This window comes from Pipistrellus hanaki (genome assembly GCF_964339955.1).
Source record: "Pipistrellus hanaki genome assembly, chromosome: 5".
In the NCBI taxonomy this organism is placed as follows: Eukaryota; Metazoa; Chordata; class Mammalia; order Chiroptera; family Vespertilionidae; genus Pipistrellus; species Pipistrellus hanaki.
The window spans coordinates 48,684,088-48,692,394 of NC_140507.1; positions in this window are offsets into that span (position 1 = coordinate 48,684,088).

The following is an 8,307-nucleotide window of genomic DNA, read 5'->3' on the forward strand; positions in this document are numbered from 1 at the left end:
TTGTTGTACCATGTGGTTTGGAGCCTTATTCTCAACCCTCTGCATTTTGGGATAATTTGGAGAGATTTAAAATATCAATGCCTGGGCCTCATATCCAAAGATGCTGATTTAATTGGCCTGGGGGTGGGGAGACTGGGCATGAGTATTTCTCTGGGTCAGTGGTTGGCAAACTCATTAGTCAACAGAACCAAATATCAACAGTACAAAGACTGAAATTTCTTTTGAGAGACAAAATTTTTAAAACTTCTTCTAACGCCACTTCTTCAAAATAGACTCGCCCAGGCAAGTATTTTGTGGAAGAGCCACATTCAAGGGGCCAAAGAGTCCTTTGTGGCTTGCAAATTGCAGTTTGCCGACCACGGCTCTGGGTGAATCTAATGTGCATGCTAGGAATGTGGCGTATAGATCGGCTTCGTTAGGGGTTGTTATGATATTTGAAGCATTTAGCATACATAGTATAAGGCACAAAAGCAATGTAGAGACTCAAAATGTAACTTGTTTATGGTTTAACAAGAATTGTGAAGATCCAGCCAAAACCGGTTTGGCTCAGTGGATAGAGCGTTGTTCTGCGGACTGAAAGGTCCTGGGTTCGATTCCGGTCAAGGGCATGTACCTTAGTTGCAGGCACATCCCTAGTGGGAGGGGTGCAGGAGGCAACTGATCGATGTATCTCTCTCATCAATGTTTCCAACTCTCCATCTCTCTCCCTTCCTCTCTGTAAAAAATCAATAAAATGTATTTTTTTAAAAAAAAAGAATTGTGAAGGTCCTCTCAAATTATTTTGAGTTGAAGTTATCATATGGTAAAGAATAGAATGACTTGCTTGTTAGAAAAAATATATAATTGGATCAACAAAATACTATAGCTATGGTCCAACTGCTTCAGCATTGAAATTTTCATTACTGCGTTCTCACTGCTAAATATTCTGTTTCGTCAATATTTTTTATTTTACTCAGGTTTGTTTTTGTTTGTTTTATAATAGATCTCTTCTAATTGTTCCATGTATGTTTCAAAATCTAGAACTCAACGTTAAATATAAAGCTCTAATAATAGCTAGGTCATTGCTGAGTTCAGAATCTGAGTGTACAAGGGCCAATACCAATGTGACAACAGAGTTCAGATTCAGTGTGAAAGAAAATCCATTTGTTACTACTCTGCAACAATCACCATGCTTGGTTCTGGAGAACCTGCCTCAAACTCCTGCTGGAAATGCCAAGCTAAGTGTTGGTGCTGAGGATGGATTCCAAGTAACCTGAACAGAGCATGTCCTAACACAGCATTCAGAAAAATGCTGAAATCCAATAGGAAGCAAAGAATCTAAACCTGGGAGTCACTGCAATTCTTTGTGCACTTTCCCTATTAATTACTACTAGTCAGAATCCCTGCAGGAAAAAGACTCAAAGGGCTATCCTCAAGAGAGTTAAACCAAAGGATTATTTACAGAGGTGAATGCTTCCCCTCTCCAGACACTTCACAATGAAAAAACAATATAAAAGCGGTGGCCAGGTGGCTCCTGACAACTGGCGCTAATGTCTGTGGGATGGATCGGGATCTTGGGCCAGCAAGGAAGTCCCATGGCCTGCCCAGAGGGACAATCATGTCCTGCCCCACTGGGGACGGGTGCCAGACTCGGCTCACAACTGGCGAGTGCTGCTACTGTGAGGCTGTCTTGATTGGGACTGACCGGGCATGAGCCTACGGCAGGTGCGGCATGTCCAGGATGAGCGGGAGCGGCAAGTTGGAGCTGCAGCGTTGGAGTGTGGGTTTCAGCCCAGTCCCCACAAGTCACCCAGAGGTATCCACCCATGCATGAATTCGTGCACCTGGCCTCTAGTAGATTTAATAAATGATTTTGGCAATATAGAAAATTCAAAATTAACACCCAGAAATCGGCATTTTTATACACCAATAATGAACTCTCAGAGAAATGAAAAAAAGTTTTAATTTATGATTGCAACAAAAAAAAAATTAAGATACTTAGGATAATCTTAACCAGGGAGGTGAAAGTCCTGTACTCAAAAAACTACAGAACGTTGAAAAAAGAGACAGAAGAAGATATAAACAAGTGGAAGATATAAACAAGTGGAAGAATATACTGTTCATGGATTGGTAGACTCAACATCATTAAAATGTCCCTACTACCCAAAGCAATCTATAGATTCAATGCAATCCCTATTAAAATGCTAACAGCATATTTTGCAGATCTAGAACAAACACACCAAAAATTTATATGGAACCAAAAAAGACCCCAAATAGCCACAACAATCTTGAGAAAGAAGAACAAAATTGATCACAATATCAGATATCAAGCTATACTACAAAGCCATTGTAATCAAAACAGCCTAGTACTGACACAAGAACAGGCATATAGATCAATGGAAGAGAACAGAAAATTCAGAAATCAACCCACACTATTGCTATGTTAACTAATACTTGATAAACAAGGTAGGAGCATATAAGGGAATAAAGACAGTCTTTTCAATAAATGATGTTGGGATAATTGAACAGATACATGTAAAAAAATGAAATAGCCCTAGCTGGTTTGGCTCAATGATTAGAGCATTGACCTATAGGCTGAAGGGTCCCAGGTTTGATTCCAGCCAAGGGCACATACCTGGGTTGCGCACTCGATCCCCAGTAAGGGCATGCAGGAGGCAGCCCATCATTGGTTCTCTCTCATCATTGATGTTTCTATCTCTCTCTCCCTCTCCCTTTCTCTCTATTCTCTAAAATTAATTAAAATATATTTTAAAAAAATGAAATAGATCATCAATTTACACCATACACAAGAATAAACTCAAAATAGATAAAATATTTAAATGTAAGTCATGAAATTCTAAAAATCTTTCAAGAAAAATAGGCTGCAAAATATCAGACATCTCATGTAGCAAAATTATCACTGATACAATGCCTAGGGCAAGAGAAACACAGGAAAAAAATAAACAATTGGGACTACATAAAAATAAAAGCTTTTTCAGCAAAAGAAACCAACATCAAAATGAAAAGGGGACCCACTGTATGGGATAACATATTTGCCAATGATATATCTGATAGGGGGTTAATTTCCAAAATATATAAAGTACTTTTACAACTTGACAAAAGGAAGGCAAACAATCCAGTCAAAAACGGGCAGAAGACCTCAATAGACACTTCTCCAAAGAGGACAGATGGCAGACGTATGAAAAAATGCTTGCCAAAACCGGTTTGGCTCAGTGGATAGAGCGTCAGCCTATCCACTGAAGGGTCCCAAGTTCAATTCCTGTCTAGGGCATGTACGTTGGTTGTTGGCACATCCCCAGTAGGGGGTGTGCAGGAGGCAGCTAATCGATGTTTCTAACTCTATTCCTCTCCCTACCTCTCTGTAAAAAATCAATAAAATATATTTTTTTAAAAAGAAAAGAAAAAATGCTTAAAGTCACTAATCAGAGAGATGTAAATTAAAACAACAATGAGGTACCACTTCACACCTGCCAGAATGACTACCATCAATAAATCAACAAACAACAAGTGCTGGTGAGGATGTGGAGAAAAAAGAACCCTAATATACTGCTGGTAGGAATGCAGACTGGTACAGCCATTGTGGAAAACAGTGTGGAGTTTCCTCAAAAAATTAAAATGGAACTGCCATTTGACCCAATGATCCCACTTCTAGGAATATATTTAAGAAACTTGAAATACCAATCAGAAAGAACATATGCACCCCTATGTTCATAGGAGTGTTATTTACAATAGCTATGATCTGGAAACAGCCTTAGTGCCCATCAGTAGTTGAATGGATAAAAAAATCTTTGATACATTTACACAATGGAATACTATGCAACTGTAAAAAAGAAGGATCCATTATCCTTCTGGACAGCATGGAGGGACCTAGAGAGTATTATGCTAAGTGAAATAAGTCAGTCAGAGAAAGACAAGTATCACATAATCTCACTTATATGTGAAATCTAGTGAACAAAATAAACTGACAAATGAAATAGATCCAGAGACATGGATGCATGCAACAGACTGAGGATTCTCAGAAGGAATGGAGGGGAGTGGGAGGAAGAGATCAACCAAAGAACTTACGTGTATACTAGAGGCCCAGTGCACAAAATTCATACACTCAGGGGGTGGGGTGTTCCTCAGCCCGGCTTGCGAGAGGGCACAGGCCAGGCTGAGGGACTTCACGAGTGCATGATCTGGGGTGTTGAGGGATGTGGGATGTTGTCCAGCCAGGGAGGGGCCATGGGAGGGCTCCAGGGAGTGTTTGGCCTGTCTTTCTCAGTCCTGATTGGCTGGACCCCAGCAGCAAGCTAACCTGCCCATGGGAGCATCTGCCCCCTGGTGGTCAGTGCATGTCATAGTGAGTGGTTGAGTGGCCTTAGCATATCATTAGCATATTTCACTTTGATTGGTTGAATGGACAATCAGATGTCCAGACCCTTGACATATTTTTTTAAAATATATTTTATTGATATTTTTTACATAGAGGAAGGGAGAGGGATAGAGAGCTAGAAACATCGATGAGTGAAGAACATCAACCAGCTGCCTCCTGCACACCCCTACTGGGGATGTGCCTGCAATCAATGTACATGCCCTTGACCGGATAGAACCTGGGACCTCTCAGTCCGCAGGCCGACACTCTATCCACTGAGCATATTAAGCTTTTATTATATAGGATTATATAGGATATGCAAAACCCATAAGCACAGACAATAGTGTGATGAAGGCCTGAAAAGGGGATGGAAGTGGCGAAGAGGGGGCATACTGGGGGAGAAAGGAGGACATCTGTAATACTTTCAACAATAAAGATAAACTTAAAAAGTAAAGTAACAGGAAAGAAAAAAAATAAGATTAAGTCTTAGCTCTTAATAAGGTCCAGCTACCTATTTGGCTTCTACTTAACCTCTCTATCCTCATTTCCTACTTTACTACCTTCATGCACACTTTTGCTAAAGCAGTTCTTTCCCCATATTATATTTTCCATCTTTGTTTTCTCTGCTCACTCTTTGACATCCTTAATTCAAGATTCTCCAGTTCCAGAGAAGCTTCTCTGCATTGCTAGTTAAGGCAAAGTGCTCTTGAAATCTGATTTCTCCTATCCATAACTCCATCTTAGCATTTAGCCTATTATGTTAATGAAATGATCTGTTTGTCTTCTTTACTGGAAAGTGAGTTTCAGGGCCCCAGGAGATATACCTTATTCATATTTCATCTACAGCATTCAGGATAGTGAGTAGAATGAAAGAAGTCATGACCCTGGCCCTGTAGCTCAGTTGATTAGAGCATTGCTCCGATATGCCAAGGTTGCAGGTTCAATCCCTAGTCAGGGCACATATAAAAATCAACCAATGAATGTATAAATAAGTGGAACAACAAATTTCTCTATCTCTCAAATCAATAGATAAAAATAAATAGAAGAATTAATTAAATGCCTGATGAACTGATTACTTGTATAATTATACAAGTAGTGCTATACACAATTGTCCCTCTGATAAAGGGTGGGTAAAGATTTGTTTGATTACACATCATGCCCATTCCTTTTTGAAAATAATATCATAAAGTATAAAAATGATACACTTCACAATAACATCATATATATATATATATATATATATATATATATATATATATATACACACACACACACACACACACACACACACACACTGTCTGACTAATCTGTCAACCACTTGATCAATCACCATGATGCACACTGACCACCAGAGGGCAGATGCTCCCACCAGTAGGTTAGCTTGCTGCTGGGATCTGGCTGATCTGGACTGGGTGATACGGGACAGACACACCCTGGAGCCCTCCCGTGATCTCTCCCTGACTAGCTGGCCCCCATGGCCTTGATAGGGACTGGGCGAGATGGCCCCAACTGGTCCTGATCACCGGCCAGGCTCAGGGGCCCCACCCATGTTCAAATTTGTGCACTAGGCCTCTAGTTTTTAATAAAAGGGCTGATAGAAAGGAAATCAAATTATCTATCTTTGGATTCATTTGAAAATACTGTTAACAGAACATTGTCCTTGAGGATCATATTTATTAAGTATTGCTATTTATAATAACAGTAAGTGGGGAGGGCCTGATTCCAAGGGGAAGGCCCTAGAGCTGTACTGTATAGTAAACAAGGATGGGGTCAGAGACTGGGGAAGCCCCAACAGAGAGGGATGTCTTTGGCATAGTTCAGCAGGGAGCAATTGGCCTTTTGTATGGAACTGTCCTGCACATTGCAGGATATATACCATCCCTCACCTCTACCCCCCAAAAGCCAGTAAGTCACTAAGTCACTGAGACCACTAAAAATGTCCTACACATTCCCAAAGGCCCACTAGGGGGCTTGTGTCACCTCAATGCCCAATGATCACATATTTACTAATAAACACACTTCCTGATGAATGCGGTGAAATATAGTTTGGAGAAAATTATTGTTTATCTTCTTCACGGGCTTTTTATTTATTTTTTTTAAATATATTTTATTAATTTTGTACAGAGAGGAAGGGAGAGAGATAGAGAGTTAGAAACATCGATGAGAGAGAGTCATTGATCAGCTGCCTCTTGCACACCCCCTACTGGGGATATGCCCACAACCAAGGTACCTGCCCTTGACTGGAATCGAACCCGGGACCTTTCAGTCGCCAAGCCGACGCTCTATCCATTGAGCCAAACCGGTTTCAGCTTCACGGGCTTTTTAGATCTCCTCCTCACCACCAGTCCTCTCCCTTCCCCCACTGAGTCAGTAGAATTCATTGCTCCAGAACACAGCCAAGAACACAGAAAAAGACACCTAAGTTTCTGAGTGGAATTTTAAAATTAAAGCTGAAAGAGTAGACTTTTTATTATAAGGGCAGGTTTCTTGAAAGAGGAAACATGTTTGTTTGAGTTATAAATAAGTGAGAGCTTAGAGGACTCAGGGCAGAGCATTGCATACCATGCACCAAAGGGTAGGTATGAAATAATTTACCAGAAGGAAACAAAAGGAAGAGAGCCTGATGGTATGTGACTAGAATTCAAATGCTGGTCAGTGGCAAAGAAGGTACTCTACTCTCTGTCAGTCTCCTCTGTCTGTCGAGCGGACAATAAATTCCCTGGGAGGAAACAGGAAGGACTTCAGAGAAGAAAGGAGCTGCACCTGGCTTCTAGCAGCCACAACGAGAAAGCCCCTCTCACCACACAGCTGCGGCAGAGTGACTGAGTCCTTCTGCCCCACCCTCCAGGATACTGAGCATCCAACGCTTCTCAGAAACCCGCCCTCCACTCCCAAAGCTGCACAGAAGTGGTTGTGGGGGGATGACAGAGGGAGAGGCCTTGTGGTCAGGGTGGAGCTAGCAGAGATGGATGCAGACATGGGGCAGGGAGGGAAATAAGCTGAAACAAGACTAGAAGGAATTGCCTATCTCAGCATATGCTGGGCTTTCTGCGTCAGAGAGCAGTTCAACATGTAAATCCCCAGAAAGGGGAAGGAAAAGGGAGAAAGGGAAAAACTCTGGATGAACTGAGTTTAAATCTGTAAATTGCAGTTTATGTAGAAGGTCAAGATTTAGAGTCCTAAGTGGAAAGAGGGCTTAGCAACCAAGCAACCAAGTGCAGTAATCCTGTGTAATAAAAGCCCAGCGACCATACCAGCAGAACAACCAGAAGGACCCCTGGGCCAGTCACTATGAAGTGCACTGACCTTCTCTTGGTTCCTCCCCCCACAGGCTCCAATTGCCCAATGGTGAACAGGAAACCAGGGTGGGTGGCAGGGATACTAGTGTCTCCAGGCCAAGGCCCCCACTCTCTCAGTGTCCCCACACACACAGGGTGACCAGCAGGCAGAACAGGCCAACCTCTTAGTCCCTCTTTCACTCCCCCCGCCCGGTGCCCTCTCCCCTCCAGGCCCGCAGGCTCGGAGCACCCAATGGCAAACTGGGAACCTTGGTGGGTGGCAGTGAGGAGCAGGGCCGAAAGCCAGGGAAGATGGTCCTGATCACAGGCGAGGCATAGGAACTGTGCCCTGAGCCTCTAGTAATGATATAAAGAGCCCAGAAAATTCACCCTAAATACATTAATGAATATTCATCACCCCTTTAGTGAGGCCCTTTAACTTTGCGGGAAGGAATCTAGGTATCAAATGTCAGCTATTCAGCTTGTTCAGGGTTAATTATTTGTGAGGCTCTGATGGCTATGCATTGACAAACAAGTACTCCTTTTGCCCCACTGTGATGGTAAATACCACTGAAGTAACCTCAACTAAACAGAGGCTGAAGATCTGTTGTCAATGGGTGAAATACTTCAGCTGGAAACTGCCCATTTTTTAATCAGTGATACATTTACTCTCTT